General features: G+C 38.9%; 1 protein-coding gene across 1 annotated transcript in view; it reads left to right on the top strand.

Moving 5' to 3' along the window:
- The first annotated feature begins 2,480 nt into the window (after positions 1-2,480).
- sipa1l1 (signal-induced proliferation-associated 1 like 1) overlaps positions 2,481-18,842 on the top strand; it is an 87,894-nt gene continuing 71,532 nt past the window's right edge. Inside the window, exon 1 of the mRNA XM_008284667.1 lies at positions 2,481-2,662. The gene's annotated coding sequence lies outside the window, so the exon portion shown is untranslated. The remainder of the gene's footprint in view (positions 2,663-18,842) is intronic.

The raw sequence follows: 18,842 nt of genomic DNA, 5'->3' as shown, positions 1-18,842 counted from the left end.
TGGAGGGGGAGGAGAAACTCTACATCCAGAGAGCACTTTTAGATTTAATAAAACACTAAATTTACTTGTGTAAAATTTTAAATATATAACTCTTAGCAACTTAACTTAATCAGGTAGTGTCACTGAGATGAAGGGAGACATAAGAACAAGAAACATTCAAAGATTTAAGCTCCCACGTTTTTTCCTGTAATGTTATTTTTCAAAATAAGATTTAGAAGTATGTGCATTGCCACTATTAGTTTTAAAAATTCAGAATGCTTCATTTACTACTGCAAATACATTAAACAAGAAATACCTCACTAAGTGTTTGACTGAAGGTCATTTCAGTCACAAGTTAGAATTCCAGAGTAAAAGCGTCTAAGCAGTTAAAACTTTAAACTGCATTGAGCCACTCTTATGGTGTCAGCGGCTTAGTATTTGTTCTTCAGAGGGCATTTTCAGAATCCTGTCAGTGTTTTATAGGTTTGTGTGTAAAAGGTGTGTAAAATTGGCAAACACAACAAATTCAGAGTCTTTCAGAAAATAGGGGAGAAAAGGCCTCCTTTTCCTAGTTTTCAGGACAGTTCCTTGTTATCGTCAGTGTTTAGTTATCCTTACTTATGTGAATAAACTCCCTTTCTACTGTTGAATGTAAATTTTCCCGGTGAGGGGTCAATAAACTTTATCTTGTCTTATCATATCTTAACACTGTTTATGGAGCAGCTTCTATCCATTACTTGGGTTATTGTAACCTTTTGAAAAGTTGTTTTGCTTCTTACAGTTACTCCAAGAATTCTAAGAATTTTTATTTTTACTTTTTTTAAACAAATAAATTACAGGCCTGTAAATCCATGTTCCAAGCTATTCTGAATAATTCATAATTCACTGAATGTTAGCAATGGCTCAAGTAATTGCGAAGGGTGTTACTGGCAGTGACAAAGTCACAAAATTGATCACCTGGCTTTTCAGGTAACCTCGTATGTGGAGCATTTTGTCATTCAGTCCTCTGGTTTGGTTTTGGGGTTCACAACTATAATATTTTGGTCAGTCTCACATCTCCATCAGTCACAGTTAAAAGCTGTTTTCAGCTTGAAAAAGTTCAAACATATCCACTGTAATCTTCCTGGCCTGCACCAAGTGACAGTGAAAAACAGTTCTAGTAGAGCCAAAGGCTGGTCTGGGATGGCCACATTCATCTTAGACAGGAGTCGAGTTAACCTGCACAACTAATAATGGCTGTTTGAGGCCTATATACTTATAGCACTAGTCATGTCCTTAACATAATGCAATTCATATTGTAATATCAACAGTTAAAGCAGCATAACTTAGAGGAACTGCTCAACTGATTTTTAAATCATTTGAGGGTCACATTAAAAAGCTTGGGGCCTGCAAGGTAGCTTGGTGGTTAGCACTGTTGCCTCGCATGCAAGAAGGTCGCCAGTTTGTGTCCGGTGAGGGTGACGGGATCTTTCTGTGTGGAGTTTGCATGTTCTCCCCGTGCAGCGTGGGTTCTCTCTGGGTTCTCCGGTTTCCTCCCACACAGTCCAAAAACATGTTGAGGTTAATTGGTGATTCTAAATTGTCTGTAGGTGTGAATGTGAGTGTGCTTGGTTGTCTGTCTCTAAATGTAGCCCTGCCATAGAATGGCGACCTGTCCAGGGTGTCCCCTGCCTTCATCCTGAGTCAGCTGGGATAGACTCCAGCCCCCCCGCAACCCCAGTGAGGATTAAGCAGTGTATAGATAATGGATGGATAGATGGATTAAAAAGCTTATTGTTCTTAATGGTGTACTTTTGCACGGCAATCACACCTGCAAAAGAGAATAATAAAAGTAAATGACAAAAAATGACTATTTGGCAGACACATCAGTTTCTGTGCTACCACAACGTGAGTAATGGTCTCAACCTGGCCACTCCTATAAGGACTGTCTGACTCTGTCACATCAAAACAGGACTTAAAGGAGAGTATACTAAACTGCACTGATTCAGAACTACTTCAAGCAAGGTATTACAGAGGTATAAATATATCATGCATCAGTGAGTTTCATCTTGTCAAAGATTCCATAATTCCTGATAAGGCACATTCCAACTATACAGTAGCCTCTGATTGTTGTCTAGTTATTTTTATACCTGGATGATGATACATGATGCAATGCTAGCTATCAGGGTTTCATCATTTGAAGTGTTCATCAACACTTAAACCTGCCACACAAACACCAGTTGCTTGAGGGGAAAAAAAATCATCTCTGAAAAGCCCATCCGATTCTGTTGCCAGAGCAACGCTCTCCCTCTCTCCATTCGCTAGCACTCTGCCGTTCGCTCTTTTCGTTCCATTCACCGTCATATCGCGAGAACACTCCTCATCTGCGAACACGACCGCGTTGATTCGTATCGCGAGAGTATAGTCTGGAGGAGTTCGGAGAGGCGGTGACCTCATCGTCGTCTCGAGGCGGAGCGAACCGCTGCAACTTTGGATGAACTTCTGATTTGAACAAACCGAGAGGCGGTCGGCAGAGTGCAGGGACGGCCACAGAGAGAAAGGTGAGGAGCCGTAGAGGGTTTCTGCTGCCAACTCTTCACAGCCGCTTCATTCTGTACAGTTGCGGTTTGTGTATTCCGGTGACTGACCAGCGAAAGCGTTGTTTTTCCTCTCGAGTAGACAGACAAGGTGGAAAATATTAAAGGTGAGTGCGCTCTCTCCTCCGTTTGTCTTCACACTGACACACAGGCGATATCAACACCGTTAGTTTTATGTTTAACCACGGACGACTTACTGAAGGTGTATTCTGTATTCTGTCAATTGAAGTATTTAGATGAACGTCCATGCAGCAATTGTATGAAACGCTTCTGGGGGGAAACTACGCTAAAAAAGTTTAGCTAGCAGTCAGGTACCGCTGGGTGTATCACGGCTCGTGCATTTTTCGCTAACATCTGATTTAGTTAGCTGTGTCTTCTTCATCAGTCACGTCGCAGCTAAACATTTGTGTAGCTCTTAGCCACCATTCAGTTAACGTTTCACCCCCCGTGCCTCACCACAACAGACACCACGGTTGAAAATGTGGACAACGAATCACCGTTGGTCTTAAAGAAACAGGAAATATTGCAAAATGACTGTCAGATAAAAGGTAATTGTTGTTTGTTTAAGTCCCTGCGTGACTGCTGCATAATTGGGATGACTGGTTGCAGCCGCTCCACTGGGTTTCCTGTCCTCGATCTCGCTGTCCATCTTTTACTTGTGCACGGTGCAGCAATCACAGTGACTTAAGGTATTGTTATTATTTTTGTGTTGTCGTATTTCTGGTAGAGCAGCTCTTTTCTCGGGAGTGCGGAGTCATGTTTGTTGCAGTGCATTTTGTTGTCAGGCGTTGCTGCCGTTTAAAGGGGTTGTTTGGACGTGAGAATTACTTTACTAAAGCTCTGCAAGGTGTTGATTCGCATAGAAATCGTTCAGAGGTTGCGGCATTGTTCTTTTTCTTTCTTTTATTTTTTCTTTTTGCAGGGAAAGTTTATAACTTGCTTCTCATACAACCAGGCTTCTAGGTTGTTGACTGTTATTAATCCTACATAATGTGTGATGTAAGAGGGCAATGCATGCATAGGAACTTGCATGAAATCCACCATGAAGTTATTTCTATCCAGGGCTCTATCAAGACCAGTCTCATTAATCAAAATGGCCGTCAGTGTAGTCTAGTCAGATTGATAGTGATGTAACAGTGCAACATTGAAGTCATGAAGATGCTGCGAAACCTTTGATCATTAGTCGATTTAACAAAAGAATGAGCAATTGTTTGAGCAAACCCACTAATATCTTAGTTTAATTACGGCAAGTCCTGATGCTCCTTAAAGTTACCCTATACGAAGGTTTTTAGTCTGTGCTTGTGTCTGAGGTTTCTCTCTGCCTTAATTACATGCTGGTAGGGATTTTTATTGTAAGTGGACCCCCTCTAGATGCTCTGTCTTCTGTTGTTGCGACCATCTCCACCTGTGGAGTCTGCCCTCAGGCTGCCAGCTTCAGCCCTGCAGGGGGTTTACACACACACAGAAACACACTGCTTCCTCCTTCGACAAGTCCTAAATGGAACCGTCATAGAGATCACATATCCATTCATTAGGTGGCAGGGATGGGTCTAATTTTCAACTCGACACACAACAGCAGTATTAGAAATTCTCTCTTCCAAGACAGCATTTCAAGTGCTTTGTCCACTTTCCTTTGGCTGCTGCAGCTGCTGCATCAAAAAAAAAAGACAACAACTAAAAAAACCTCATGTATTAGCAGTTAAACATCTCATAGCATCAGCCCTCCCTCATCGGTGCTTGTGAATGCCAAGGCTGAGCAGATCTGGAGGCTGTGTCGCATTTACAATATTAAGTAGGCTATTGAAATTGAGTGTGTAGGTGGAGGCGCACATGTTCTGTCACACATGTAGCTGCTGAATTAAAAGGGAACAGGGAAAAAAAAAGAAAACAGGAAAGAAAATAAAAATGTCAGGGTTGCTGATGAACAGCTAAAACATTACTGAATGGCTTTGAGATATCGAGCAGCTGAGACGTCGCAACATGTCACAGAATTGTGCAGTTGGAGTTGGCTAAAACTTGTTTTCTAAAGGTCTTCAATCCTCTCCATTGTAAGCACAGTAGGGGATCTCTTTTAGAGCTTCAAATGCAGTTTCCCAGGACCTTGAGTACTGCTTGCAACCAAAACTTCCAGGTTTAAATTTATATCAGATGCACTATGATCTGGATGTGGCCACTCTTAAAAAAATCTGTAATGTGTAGCCTAGCATATCTGGGACAGGCAAAGTTTTTGGTAGTGCACATGGTGAGGAAAACTGGCAAATGCAAAGTTAGGGAAAAAGAGGACATTTCAATCTCGTAACCGGACAGCTTGCACTTTCTCTATCTACATATATGCAATGCATCACTGACTGAAGATGATAATGAGGTCTTGCTTGTTTACGACCTCCCACAATAACATCACTATGCCCCCCTCCTTTACATAGCTGCTGCCTCATCCTCTTCTTCTGTTGCAGTTCTGTTCCTACTTTTTTTACTCTCCACCTCCCACGATTCCCTCCTCCCTTCTTCCATCTCTGACAGTGTCTTTTCCTCTCCTCTTGCTTTCTTCCTGTTGTGGAAAGCATGCCAAGACTCTGACATTCTCATCATTTCTCTTCACAATCCTAGCCTTATCCTTCCATCTCGTTTTTTCACAATTCCATGAATTTGCATGCTATTCTTTTGGCATCTTTTTTTGGAAGGACCACGGTAATCTTCTCTGTTCTAATTCCAGTTTATAATGAACGCTTTTTGTCTCCTTCCCTTTTTACTCTTTTTGTCTCTTTGCATGCTGGTGATAATGTGAGTTCCCTCTGTTTAAGGTATTTGGATAAGCTGTCTACTGAGAAATAACAGAACAAGAAATCCTTGTTAACAGTGAATAGATGAGCAGATTCATTTAATAAAACTACCTGGCCTAGACAAATCAGTGTTTGTTCTGAATAAAAAATTCAAAGGTGGCTTTATCGCTCAAATACCATGCAGATTTGTACCATAGCCTGAAAATAATAACGCCCATTTTAAGAGTGAATTGTTAAATGCATCACTGCCAACCATAATTGCAACAGGTGAATCACTCCAGGATAGCTGCAGGATAATCTGCTACCTAATCAGCTCTGCCCATTATAAGCACAAATCACATTATAAACAGGATGTCAGAAGACTGAATAAAGAAGAAATGTTGGAGCGTCAGCATACAAGTTAAGTGATATGGCTTAAGTGCTCTCTGAAGTGTTGGCTTTTTTTGTAAACTAATATGTAGTTGCTTGTAGGGAGGGCTGATGTTGAAAACAAGAAGAATACAACCACCTAATGTGGTGAGCTGTAGGACTTCCTATTCTGCTGAGAGGGCTCTGTTCCATACACGTACAGTAGGTTGTATCTGCACATTCCATGCATGTACATTACTGCTGAGCATGCACACGATTGTCTTTGTAACTTGTCAGCTTGGATAGAAATTCTGAGCTAAGCATGGACATGCAGGTAACGGGTGTGCATGGACTTCCACGGACTTAGGGAGATGACGAAATTTACGTTTTGCGGACAATAGCAGACCGGCGCAGAAATTCACTGACCTAAGATGGGCTGCCCCCAAAAACACCAGATAACACCAGTGGCAGCAACTTGACAATTGCTCAGTCAGCAATGTAAAGTCCACTGAAAGCTCAGCTTTTTCCAGATACAACACAGGTGTTTGCGGTCTTAATGAATGAATGAATGAATTAGTGACTTATCCTTTATTATATTTGGCTTTTTACAGCAGAAGATGACTAGAAGTTAAGTTGAGTCAGTAGATTCACATGATTTAAAGCATGCAATTCACATATTTTGTTATTTTTCATTTAAGATAAGACCAATAGATAGACTAAGGCATGGAATTAAAACATATTCCTTTTTAAAATAACGTTATTTTCACTGAAAAAGAATAAATTTATATTTCTAGTAAAGCAAGACATTTACCATCATTGTCTTGATAAACCTTACAGTGAGAGTGGCAATTAATAAATTCAAATGAATGAATAAGGTCTAAGGACTCTTGATTACAAAGGTTGCGATCAGTTAAGAGTAGGCGTGATTTTAAATATTAATAGCTATTTATAGACAGTGTGGGCTAAAAAACACAAGAGGCCTAATTCTCCTTTACAGTAATTCACTGTGTGCTTACAATTAGGTAGGTAATATTATTTAGATCAGGATTTATGACACAGGATTGACATTACAATAAATCATAGGACACCAACTTTGGACTTTTCTTTAAAATGTTAAAATATAGCCATCCTGATTTTCTGTTTTTTTTTCTTTCTTCTTCTTCTTTCTTTAGATGTAGTATTTAGTTGCACTATGGATGTGGTAAAAATAAATCAATCAGTCAGCATATGCATGTTGAGATCACATTATCATACAGAGTTTATTACCACTACTAAATCAACCCTGTCACTAGCAGAACAATCACCATCAAACCATCATCAAAGTAGTTCTTAATACTGTCTGTGCCACATTACAGAATCCAGAAATTATAAATGTTTTAAATAGTAAACAGTGAACTAGTATCCCCAAAGATGTGAGTGGACTGTTGCTAGAAAGACTAGGTCTGTGTGCTCTTGACATATTTGAAGTGCAAGCCAGCATTTTGTTTCCACTCAACAAACAGGCCTTGCGGTGTTTTCTCTGATATGTGAAATTGCATATCTCTTTTGATCCATGGTGTTTTGCAGTGGATAAATCTGAAACCTTGTTGAGGCTTTGTCAAGGTCTTTCATAGCAGCCAGAAAAGGGAAGAGAGATCACAAGAGAAAACAGTTACTTTTAGCCATTGCACTTGAGACGAGGGGACTTTTTCTTATAGCGGATCCCTTTCTGTTTCTCTATTTTCTCATCTGGGTGGTGAACAACTTCCTAATTAGGGCTGTAAATGGATTATAGCACATGAAAGCAGCTTGGATTACCAGAAAGCTTCAGATTTCAGTTGTGACAGATGAGCAGAAAAGGTGAATAAAAACATCACAAAACAATGACTAGGCAGGATAATCCATACAGAAGTACACAGAAGGAACATACTGTACAGGATATTGTGGGAACAACACTTAAATACTTCTTACAATTGTACAACCCACGCGGGAACCTACAATTGTACAGAAACAGTAAAATATTATGATCCTTATGTAGATATTTTATACAGTCTTTTCTCTTACACCAAATCTGTTGCCACAGTGCAACTTGGTTCATTAAATGCTATCTTTTTTTGCCTACAAAATTTAGTCATTTCAGTAGTATTGAAATGTAGTAGTTTATGTTTGAGAAATCGCTCTGGTAATGAGATAGTGAAATGAGCAGTGCATTTAGATTGATTTAAGTGGTAATCTAAAATGGCTTGTATTAAAAACAAATACTCTGCAAGTCTGTTAAAGCCTATTCAGGAAATGTAGCAACTCTGTCCAAGCACAGGAGGCTGATGTAGCTGAACCCCTGAGGTGTCCTTTTTGAACAAGGCAGAAGCCAGTTTAGATCACCCTACTACCAAGTGTTGTACAATTAATAAATGAAATTGATTAAAATCTCACTGCAGAATGTCTAGTCATGGATTTAATCTAATTTGTTTTCCTTAATGCCACCTTCTTCAATCCCTTTTTGTAGTGATCTATCATCTAGCTAGTCAGCTCCTGGTCAGGAATATGTTATAGGTCTGACACATAGACTGGATATAAAAGAATCTAAGAAGTGAAACCAAGTCAGGAGTGCTTTAAATCCTCCCCCAGCTGGGGGTAACAGACTCCTCTTGTTGCAAAAAGAATTCTGATTATATAGAAGTATATGAGGAAATTACCCTACTTCCCACTTGATCTGTAACTTCAGTAAACATTTCCCTAATGAGTTATGATCTCAATTGCTAGTTTCAAGACTTTCTGAATACAGCATGATTTTCATTTAGTAAATTCTGGTCCCATTTAAGGGAAAATAGAAGATAAAGCAGTGTATGAATTAGGACAGGGCTAAAAAGATTGCTACATATCACTGTGTGTGGTGTCTTTGGGTTCTCCAGTCCATTCCACTCCACACTCCTTACATCTGGTTCCCAACAAACAAAAATGCTGACAGCGTAATTTCAGTTAAGGCTTTAGAACTGCATCCACCAACCATATGGAGATGTCATGGTCACTACTTCCATATTTTATGCAGTCTATGGTTGGACACTGCTTAACTCTGAGTAAACACCACAAAGGGTAAACGCAGTTATACATAATAGCTATGGCAAGGCTTTGCTATAAAATTATTGTAGGAATATTACAACTTTATTGTAGGTTTTGGTGTTAGGTGTCTAGCCCTCTGATTGTTGGCTCTCATTCACTGAGGTGTTCAAACATACGTGAACCGTATGTTGTTACATTGACTTTTCAAAAAAACAGAAACCTCACCATATACTGTGCATCATCACTGTATTAAATGTGCTATTGCAAGTTATATCTTGTTGATATTTTCATGCAAAGCCAAATATGATTGTATGACTTTGTTGTGGTGTGCTTTAACTCGTTGCAGAACTGGTAGTACAACCACATGTTGACTGTCTTGTATGAACAGTCAAGTGTAGGTGGAACATGTGTTTATTGTTCTGTGTCAAAATGAGTTTGTGTGTAAAATTGATTAGTCTCCCTGGATGTACTCAATCCTTCCTCTCTTTTGACTCCATGATGACATTGCAAGAACGTGAACTGAAAATCTTATCCCCAAACATGCATGGGAGCGTTGCTGAAATTCCTACCAACTGCCTTGCCATCTGTTTTCAAGCAGACAGAGCTCTCAAATTTCTGTCTTGCTGGATGACTAAAAGGATGTTGCTACTGTTGGCTGCCTGGGCTGGTATTACTGATAGGAGTGCTTTTCTGACCCAGTTGGATTTCTTAATTGCTGCTGTCTCTCTTGTGCCATTTTGAGAAAATTGTTGTGTGTGTGTGTGTGTGTGGAGCCGTAACTTGAAATTTATGCAAGGTTAAGAAACTACGTAGCTATTTCAGCGGTTAAGACTTGATTGTCACTTGTAGACTACATTGAATTTCTTGTCCAATTTGCTGTCACTAGTGTCAGTAGAATTAATATCTGACAACTTCAGCTAATTTGTCATTCTGGTATAAATCATTTAATGTTGCTGATAACCCAGGGCTCCAGACTAACCTTTTCACTTGTGGAACTGATGCGACCCCCTTCAACTCTCACTCCCTTGTTTTGGTACAGCATTGCCACAACTATTAATCCAACTTGTATGCTGATGAATAGTTGTATTTGCAAAACCTTTGCATTTAAATATATTTGTTTTGCCACCACTGTTTTCTAAAATCAGTGCTATAAACTGGTCAGGCTATACTCCTCACTTGCTGAACATTTGCTCATTGAAAGATATTACTATTTACCGATGTTCCCGAACGCCTCAACATGCCGGCTGTGGTACACACGACACAGGCGGCTGCAGTTTACTCGGATATATGTGAGACCAAAAATGAGTTGGAAAAAAAATGAAATAACACTTTCTGCTGTTAGATTTGGCTGAGGAGATTTTATCGACATGTTTTCTTTTGAGTGGACTTTTATATGAGTACACGGCATTACTGCAGTCAATCATGTCCACGTAATTGTAGGAAACAAGAACTTGTGTCTCTTAACATTAGACTGAGACTGACTTTATTAATCCCAGAGGGAAATTCTGTTGTTACAGCAGCAATATTCAACAAGGGGTAAACAAGCAAAAGACAACACAGAATATTAGGGTATGAAATGACGGTTAAATAAAATAAAATAAGAAAAAAATATAGAAAATTCAACACATTTACAAGAATATATAAGACATAACATAAATGTGCAAATGGACAGAATGTGCAAATGTGCTTATGATGAAGCATTAAAAAGTCTTATAGCTGTTGGGAGGAATGACCTCCTGTGACGTTCCTTCGAGCAGCGTTCCTTAGTTTCACTTTTCAGCCCAAGCTCTGCATTAGCCATCGTGATTGAGGGTAGTGAGCTACTTTTTCTGTTTAACTGACTCGGTCAAGATCCTCCTACCTGCACCTGCACCCTTTACCTTTCTCTCTCTCCACATTTTGTATTTTAAAATGACCCGTTATAGAGCGTCAATGAAAAAGAAAAAGTACTATTTTTAACCACAATAGCTAACACCGTAGCTGCCAGTGACTTCTGGAGTGTCTACAACCCAGCCTAATGATCATCATACGCAGTCTGGAGCCCTGTTGCCCATATTTCTGTTCAGATGTATTCAGGTGTATCATAGTGCAATTTATGTAACTTGAGGTTTTGAGTGCAGCTCAGACTTTGGTTGTTTTATTTTTTATAGCATTTGTCAGGACTGGAAATGGTTACACAGCTGTTAGACTGTATTTGTCTGAACTCTGAGAATGTAGTCTTACTGGAATATTCACTCAGTTGGCAGTTTATTAGGTACACCTAACAAAAGCTATGCAACACTATACAGCAGCCCTTTATGAAGGTTTTAATATTGTAAACACATTTAGAGAAGCATTGGTTCGATTGTGTAATCATTGTGGATGAAGTAATTTGTACTGCAGTTAAATTGCATTGTACTACACTGACAGATAAATTCTTGTGTCAACCCCATTTATTTCAATGACATTAGTCTGGTTAACAGAAATGATAACTAATTTAACTTTACATTTGAAAAACAACAGAAGCAGTGTGTATTAAAAGGGAACAACATTACATTATGTACAGTTTTCATATTTTTGGAAAGTTGTCTTGGGTCACTTTATGCAGAACAGTGGTTGGTAGGAATTCCTGTTAAAAATCCATTCCCCCAGTTATTTCCAATAGAGGGATTATACAGTTTTGTTTTCCAGTCATGATTGGCTGGAACATGCACATTAACTGCTAGCACCTAGACACATACTTGTTTTATGATGATAAAAAAAATAAAAATATGCCAATATTAAACTGTAGGTAAAGACAGCAACAGCTGAGCCTCAGCTAAAGAGCTTGACGCTATGGTTATTTGTGGGACCACCACCAACAGCCAGTAAAAGGTTAAATAACTTCTCATGCTGTAATGCAAATGTAATTTCAAATGTCTATTATACCCGCATTAGTGTGGAATGAACCCAACAAGACGAAGAGGCGAGAGCATTGAATAGAGGAGCTTCACTTTAGTCATGATGAAGCTGGTAGCTTGAGTCAGAGGGACAGCTGTAAATGGAAGCTGTAAATAGAAATAAAGGGATACAGATAAGTCTCAGGTGAGAGTGCGAGAGAGTAAGAGCATAACATCTTTGTGTCGGTGACAGAGCATATCAGGGAGAGGAAGACTGTATGTGAGAGATTATCCATTATGTTAAAATAATCTCCAATCGACTGATAGTTATAATAATTTGTTAATAATATGTAGCAGGTCACATTACATTAACACATTCCATGTTGATATTGACAACAATCAGTGAAAATGTCTATTTCCAGGTTTTTAAAACATGCCGGAGTTATAAAACCCTGTTTAGCTAGATGCTGCCTAGCAGCACAAATGACAGAAATCCTGAGGCTCAATGACTGTGTCTTTAAATTTTTTAAGTTGGAAAAAATGGAGGTTTTACTGTGAATGTGTGGCATTGTGTAGGCAAGTAGGATAATACATGTTTATGGTCATATGTTCAGGGTTGCAATGGAATGCATCAGTCCTATCTTTTAGGGCCAATTTTCACATCTGGAATGATATTCGTGGCATAAATTTCGCCATTCACTTAAATCAGCTGGAGTCTGCACGGTGCTTGGTAAACAAGTGGTGCTTTTCACTAATGTTTGGTATGAGGAGAGACTGTGCAAGGTGATTCTCAGTTATCGTCACCTTTATAGTCCATAAATAAAAGAGTCCAAATAATTGTGTTTTTCTGTGTCTAACAAGAAGGGCCATACAACTGTACAGTTATTGGGAATGTGTGGCATCCAAATAATGATCCTGAAAGTTATGTATTTTGTGTGAGCCAATATATTGTACTACCAGAGATGTACCCACAGCTGCACACAAAAAACATCACAAACTGTCACTGACAGCAGTGGTCAGAACATGTTTTAGAGAATCAAACCACTGAAACAATGGCAACAATGGGAACATAGTCTACAAGAGTGTGTGTAAAAATCAAAGGTTATCTAAACTGGTAGATTTGTGCTCGGAGCAAAGTGTGGCACCAAACTATGATATCATCTCAGTTTAACAGTAATGTCGTCTATTGGAAAACGTTTCAGCCAGGTATACGTACATTTCTTTGTAAGATACTAAATTTTGGGGTGTGGAAGATAATGAAAGAATGGTTTGGAAAGGACATTCTACAAAGAGATTACAGCTCTTTAATTGAGTAACAAATGTGTGGGGGCTACATAGTTGGGATCTTTAGCTAGTTTTATGATTGGCCTGTAGTCTGACAGGATTTGGTTTTGGAAAAGATGCACAGCAATTTTATTTCTGTCCAGTGGGCCCAGCCCAGTGTTAAGTGGCACATGAAGTTCCTTGTTTTTCAGCTTGTCAGTCTTTTACAATAATTGGTGTACTTCAAATTATTGAAGTTATGGCCAGCTGGACATCTTTTCTTATTTTAGTATTTGTGCACCAATAACTGTATGTATTGGTTTGAATCCATCAGTTCTGTATGCCAAGTGCCACTGTGATGTTCAATGGAAGAATGTAATTACTTTATTGTTAACCTGACCAGAATCCCATTTTCACAAATGAAGGTACATAGTAGAGACTCATGCAACATAGTAGAGACTCATGCAACAGTTTATATATAAAATCTTTTTTTTTTTTTTTAAGATGCTTTTTAGCATTATATGATTCTTCTAATTAGAGGCTTAAGGTTGACAAATTTCACAATTCTTCCAAAGAATATTCTACAAATGTACTGTTTATTACAAACCACCTATTCTAATTTTGCACTGGCTAACATTATGTCCAGTACCAACCAAAGAGCGTAACTAACATTTTGTCACCCATAACTCCCTGGAACATTTGACCCATCCTCATGGGATTGTGCTTTCATCCAAGCATTCTGTTGGCATTATAACCCAGTCAATTCGATGCTTATATTCCTCTGCTACAAATTCTAAAATTAGAGCATACTTGATTACATAATGCACACAGTTAATTTTCCAAGCTGGCCAAAGAGGCTGCTCCAGTGCTTTCATGTCAATGAAAAAGGAGGAAAGTGCACCAAAATATGATGATTCTCTTGAACTGCTAATTAATGTATTGATGCAGAATTAGTATGATTGGCCATCCTCAGAGCTTCCTGAAATACAGAGGCCTTCAGTCTGGAACTTTTCACTTTTCAATCAGGTAATAATTAGATCCTGACAAGATTTGATTCTGACAAATTAGCTGTTATCTACATTTCTGGTGTTCGTTAGCTTTACTTCAATACTGAAGTTTGTAGAGGCCACTAAATGTGGACAATGCAATTTCCTTTTGAAACCCATGCTTTTCTCATGTGCCACAGTAGGGAAGCCTCCATTGGCAACAGTCTCACAAGCAGGGGAAATAGTGGTGCAGGATTACAGGAAGACATATCCTGGTCATTGTTCCACACTGCAGGATGAAGTCAATTCTTTGATGTAAGGGAAACTGTTAATACTTCAGGTTAGAAAAGTTGTCATCTGTTTGCTTAAAGTTTTCTTTTTTGATCATATACAGTGTACACTACATGCAGTGTATAATACTGTCAATGAGCTTGGAATCAACAGACCATTTTTTATGGTGAAGAAGATTCAAGGGATTTCGTCTTCTCCTGTGCCATTCCACACATTGCAGATGTGCCACAGTGTGGGGAGGTGGTTTCGAGAGAAAAAAATTGGCTTTAAAATCAACAAGCTTATGAGTTGTTTTCCAACCTTAAAATTGATGCATTAAGTGATGATCTCTGTGATTTCACTGTCAGTTGTTCTAGGGTTCTTGGCTTCAAATGCTCCACCGCGCCTTAACAAACTAAACTAATAATGTTGTGGACATGTTAATGTTTCTGGTAATGTGACTCAGGAGCAGTTGTGTTAAGCTACTGCAGAACATATTTTAGCCAGAGATATGGTACACACTACTCAAGGTTAGGGCTGGGCAATCCAAAAATCCTATTTGGTAGACCGTCTTAAATGGCATATGATCAGCTTCTCAGAGATACGTACAGATCAAGTCATTAATGTTCTGTCCTTGTTGTGGCGGGTCTTGATGTCACTGGGCTGTCAGTCTGTGAGTCTTTTATCCTATTAATGGACAAAGATAAAAACACTCTTTCTAGTCATAACTTTAACAGTGAAATTAGAGTGAAAGTCTTTCAGCAAGATCACCCACCCCTACTGACGATACTTCATGCTTTAAAAAAGAAAAAAAAAGACTGTCAGCTGCTCATAATCTGAGTACATTTATTTTTTGAGTTTTTAGTGCTGGCTCTGCTTTCATGAAAAAAAAGGTTAACAACTCCCTACCAAACAATAAACAGACTTTGACAACATGAACTATTGTGGACTCTTGACACCTGTTGGTAGAATGGTAATCCTAACAGAGATGGTGTCAAAGCCTACTTAAAACTTGGTTTCAAGTTGCATCTTCTCTAGAAACAATTGATGTTCAAGTTTGAAAACTATTACTAGGAAACAAAACTAGTCTGCTCTTAATTTAACCCAGCAGGCACTGAACATCTGCCCAGTTCAAAGTAAAGGCAGCAGCCTCCAGTGACCTTGACTAGAGTGAGCAGTGAATGGTAAGGCTGATGGTTCTTGGTTGAGCTCAGCTCTGCCTCAATGGTGAGCAGTGAGTCTTTTACTAGTATTCTACAAACTACTTTTTGGAATAAAAGTCGCTAAGTGGTTTTATGTGTACAGTGTTTATGTAGTGATATCCTGTTCCAAATAAATCATGTCTACAATTCAACAAACGGTCAAAACAAACAGAGTAAATACTGGCTTATAAATGTATCTGTATTTGGTACATTGTCAAAGAAAAAAAAAGTACTAGTTGTATCTTTGTATCAGTAGGAAAAATAAATGAAGCGCCTCTGCTTAGCCATTGTGTTATGGAGAAAAGAGCCTTATAATGGAAAACATCTTGCATGTCTTTGTTGGTTCCAAAGAGGTCGTGGATTGTGCCAGGGATGGTAAACACACAAATCCATCTTGACTTACTGAAAGCAGAAGTTTTGGCTGAACCTTTTAACACTCTTTCTGCTTTGCAGATCCATGTACAAAGAATTCCTCACTGTCACTTGTTAGGAATTGGATGTGGTGTTCATTTTGTAGAAATTATATCTCAGGCTACAACATGCGATTATTTTTTAATATGTTGATATCATATGTCAAGTATTTATTTTCTGATTCATTGTTTAGTCTGTGAAATACTTAAAATAATGCCCATTTCAACTACAAAGGTGATATCCCAATGTGGCATGTTCTATCTAGCCAGAAGCCTTACACCCAAAGGCTCCAATTCAAAAAATAAGTCCCATAGTGTAAGAAACTGGGCCAAACTTCTCTTTTGACTTTTTTAGTTTTAATATTGATGGTTATTTTGTTATTTTTCTGCTTGCTCCACAGGCAGACAAAAACTAAGGTAGAAGATGAGACTTGCTCAAGTGGACCTGTAGACAGTTATCTTCTAATGTAGAAAAATAAGACACAATGCCCAGGCTTAGAACATCTGGCTTGCAGGTGGTGGAAGCAAAAACCAAAACAGGAAAGTAGCCTGTCATGATCTGTAGTGCTCACTGCAACCTCTCTGCTCACTTTGTTCATCCAAGAAAGGGAGTGTTTTGGCTTGTGAGGCGATGGCCTTGCAAGTCAGAGTGAAGTTTCCATTCTTGGGGTGAGCAAATTTCAGCTTCATGGCTTTGTAAAGAAAAAATGTTTCATTTATTGCCATCCTTCTTTTACTAGGTTCACCCTTCACGGTTTTAGCTGAGACACGGGTTTACAATGACACACAGAGAAATGTGTGTACACAATAGGATGACCTCATCATTTTCAACATGTCTAAGCTCAACATGCTGAAACACAATAAAATCTGCACGTCCTACTACCCACCCCCCTCCTTCTTATAGTGTGCATGCATGTGTTTATCACCTCATAACTGAGGTGTGTATTTACCTTCTAGTTTACAAAGGTTCTTAAAATATTTACTCAGGGCTGAACTGGTTAATGATTATTTGGACAGGCGGGATTGGAAGTGCAGGGCTTCACACACTAGGGCGAGGGAAACCAGCTCCAATGGGCTTTGTTCCTAGTGTCATTTTGTGAATGTAGCCCTGACCTTGGTGACCCTCAGTAGGTTAGAGTGTGAACTTTTGCTCTGATTGTGAGTCTTTGGAAATGAAAGCATAAATTAGATTTTCCAGACTAAGTGAGGATGGCCAGTATCATAGTGTGTTGTGAATTTTGTCTTTTTCATTGTCTCAACATCGACTGAAAAGATTATTTTGGGCTTGGATGAATGATTGTTGTCTTTATTAATGTATATGAAGATTATTTTTTTCAGTTAGTTGTTATAGACCAGGGGTCGGCAACCCACGGCTCTGGAGCCGCATGTGGCTCTTTGATACCTCTGTTGTGCCTCCTTGCGGCTTTGGAAAATAAATAATGAGTATTTTAATTTAAATGTATTTAATTTTAGTTTGTTGGTTTTTAAAATGTAATTCTAAATTTGAAGATTTTTGTGAACTTGTAGCATTAAAATAAAACGTGTTGAATTTTTTGTCGCTCAAAATATGCGTCACAACAACTGATGTGCGACACCTGCCGGCACGCACAGTGTTACCAACTTGGTGACTTTCTCGCTAAATGTGATGACTTTCCAAATCCACTTGGCGACTTCTTTTTGTCAAAAGCGACTAGCGACCAATCTAGCGGCTCTCTGATGTTATGGGAGACTTTTCGGGTGTTTTGGAGACTCTGACGTGAAAACACGTGTTGTTCTGCAGTTACTGTCCTCAGCGTGCAGCGGTGCTGCCGTGAGCTCCTCCCGTCCCAAAGCGCTCACAGGAGGTCAGGAGTCTGGTCAGCAGTCCCAGCTGCAGTCAGCAGGACAACCAGACAGGTGGATGATTTAAGATCGGCTTTTTATTTCATATATACAAAGAGGATTCAAATAGACAGAGTATTTTCTTTCAAAATAACCTTCAACCCGGCATCTTCTTTTTTTTTTTTTTTTTTTGNACGCACAGTGTTACCAACTTGGTGACTTTCTCGCTAAATGTGATGACTTTCCAAATCCACTTGGCGACTTCTTTTTGTCAAAAGCGACTAGCGACTAGAGTGTTTAAGGTTGCCGACCCCTGGGATAGACAACATCAGGAAATGGTGTAAAAAAAACAAAAAAAACCATCAAATTTAGCTTCAGCCCAAGATGACATCATTGAAGACCGGGGCCATCAAATTCAATTTTTCCTGAATGACTTCAACAGTCAATCCTCTCATCACTCCAGTCATTTTTAAAGCAAAAGTGCAGAAGGTACTCTGGTTCCAGCCTTTTCAAATGTGATGCTTTGCTCCTTTTTGACATACATGATATAAAATTTTAAATGCTGGGGTGTTAGACTTTTAGTAGGTTGGGTATTGAGAAACATTTAAAACTTAGAACCAGTTCTAATTTATTCTCAGTTAACCTACTTAGCCGTTGCTGAGCTGCTTGTTTAGCAGATGTACAGCACAAATTGTGTGATGTTGTGGACGCCGATACGTTACCGTAAAACAGCTTCTGACATTTATTCATTGTAAGTAATGTTTCACACAACTCTCCAGTGAACGGTGTAGAAAGACGTCACAGTACTCTGTCACTGCAGCAACGTGCTCGGCAGGAGACACTCACATCACACAACAAACCCACTAGTCAACGTCAGCACCTTCATTAAAGAGGGTGTGCAGTCAGGCTGTGGCTGTGTGATCTCTCTTGTCAAACATAGTAACTGTATTAATTTATAGAACTATTACTTGTGTATTTATCTTGAAAGGCAGAGATGGGAACTGGTGGAGGAAGTATTGTGATTATTTACCTAAGTAAAAGTACAAATACCACACTGTACTTACTGCATTGAAAATACTATGAATGTATGCTGTTAAGTAGCAAGTATATTCAGGAAAATGTGCCATGCCATTAAAAATGACAGTAATGTAAATAAATGTCTCCTGTGACTGTTACTTGCTATGTTATATAATTAGATTATTATTACTCATGCATTCATGTAAATGCAGGATTTTACTGTTGTAGTAACACTGTCCACCTGAACCTCAAAGAATCAGAATCATTAAAATACAATGGATACCTGATTCCAT

This window comes from Stegastes partitus, unplaced genomic scaffold, assembly GCF_000690725.1.
Source record: "Stegastes partitus isolate 25-593 unplaced genomic scaffold, Stegastes_partitus-1.0.2 Scaffold9, whole genome shotgun sequence".
Classification (NCBI taxonomy): Eukaryota; Metazoa; Chordata; class Actinopteri; family Pomacentridae; genus Stegastes; species Stegastes partitus.
The sequence above is the reverse complement of the archived record's forward strand: the minus strand, read 5'-3'. Positions and strand labels throughout refer to the sequence as shown.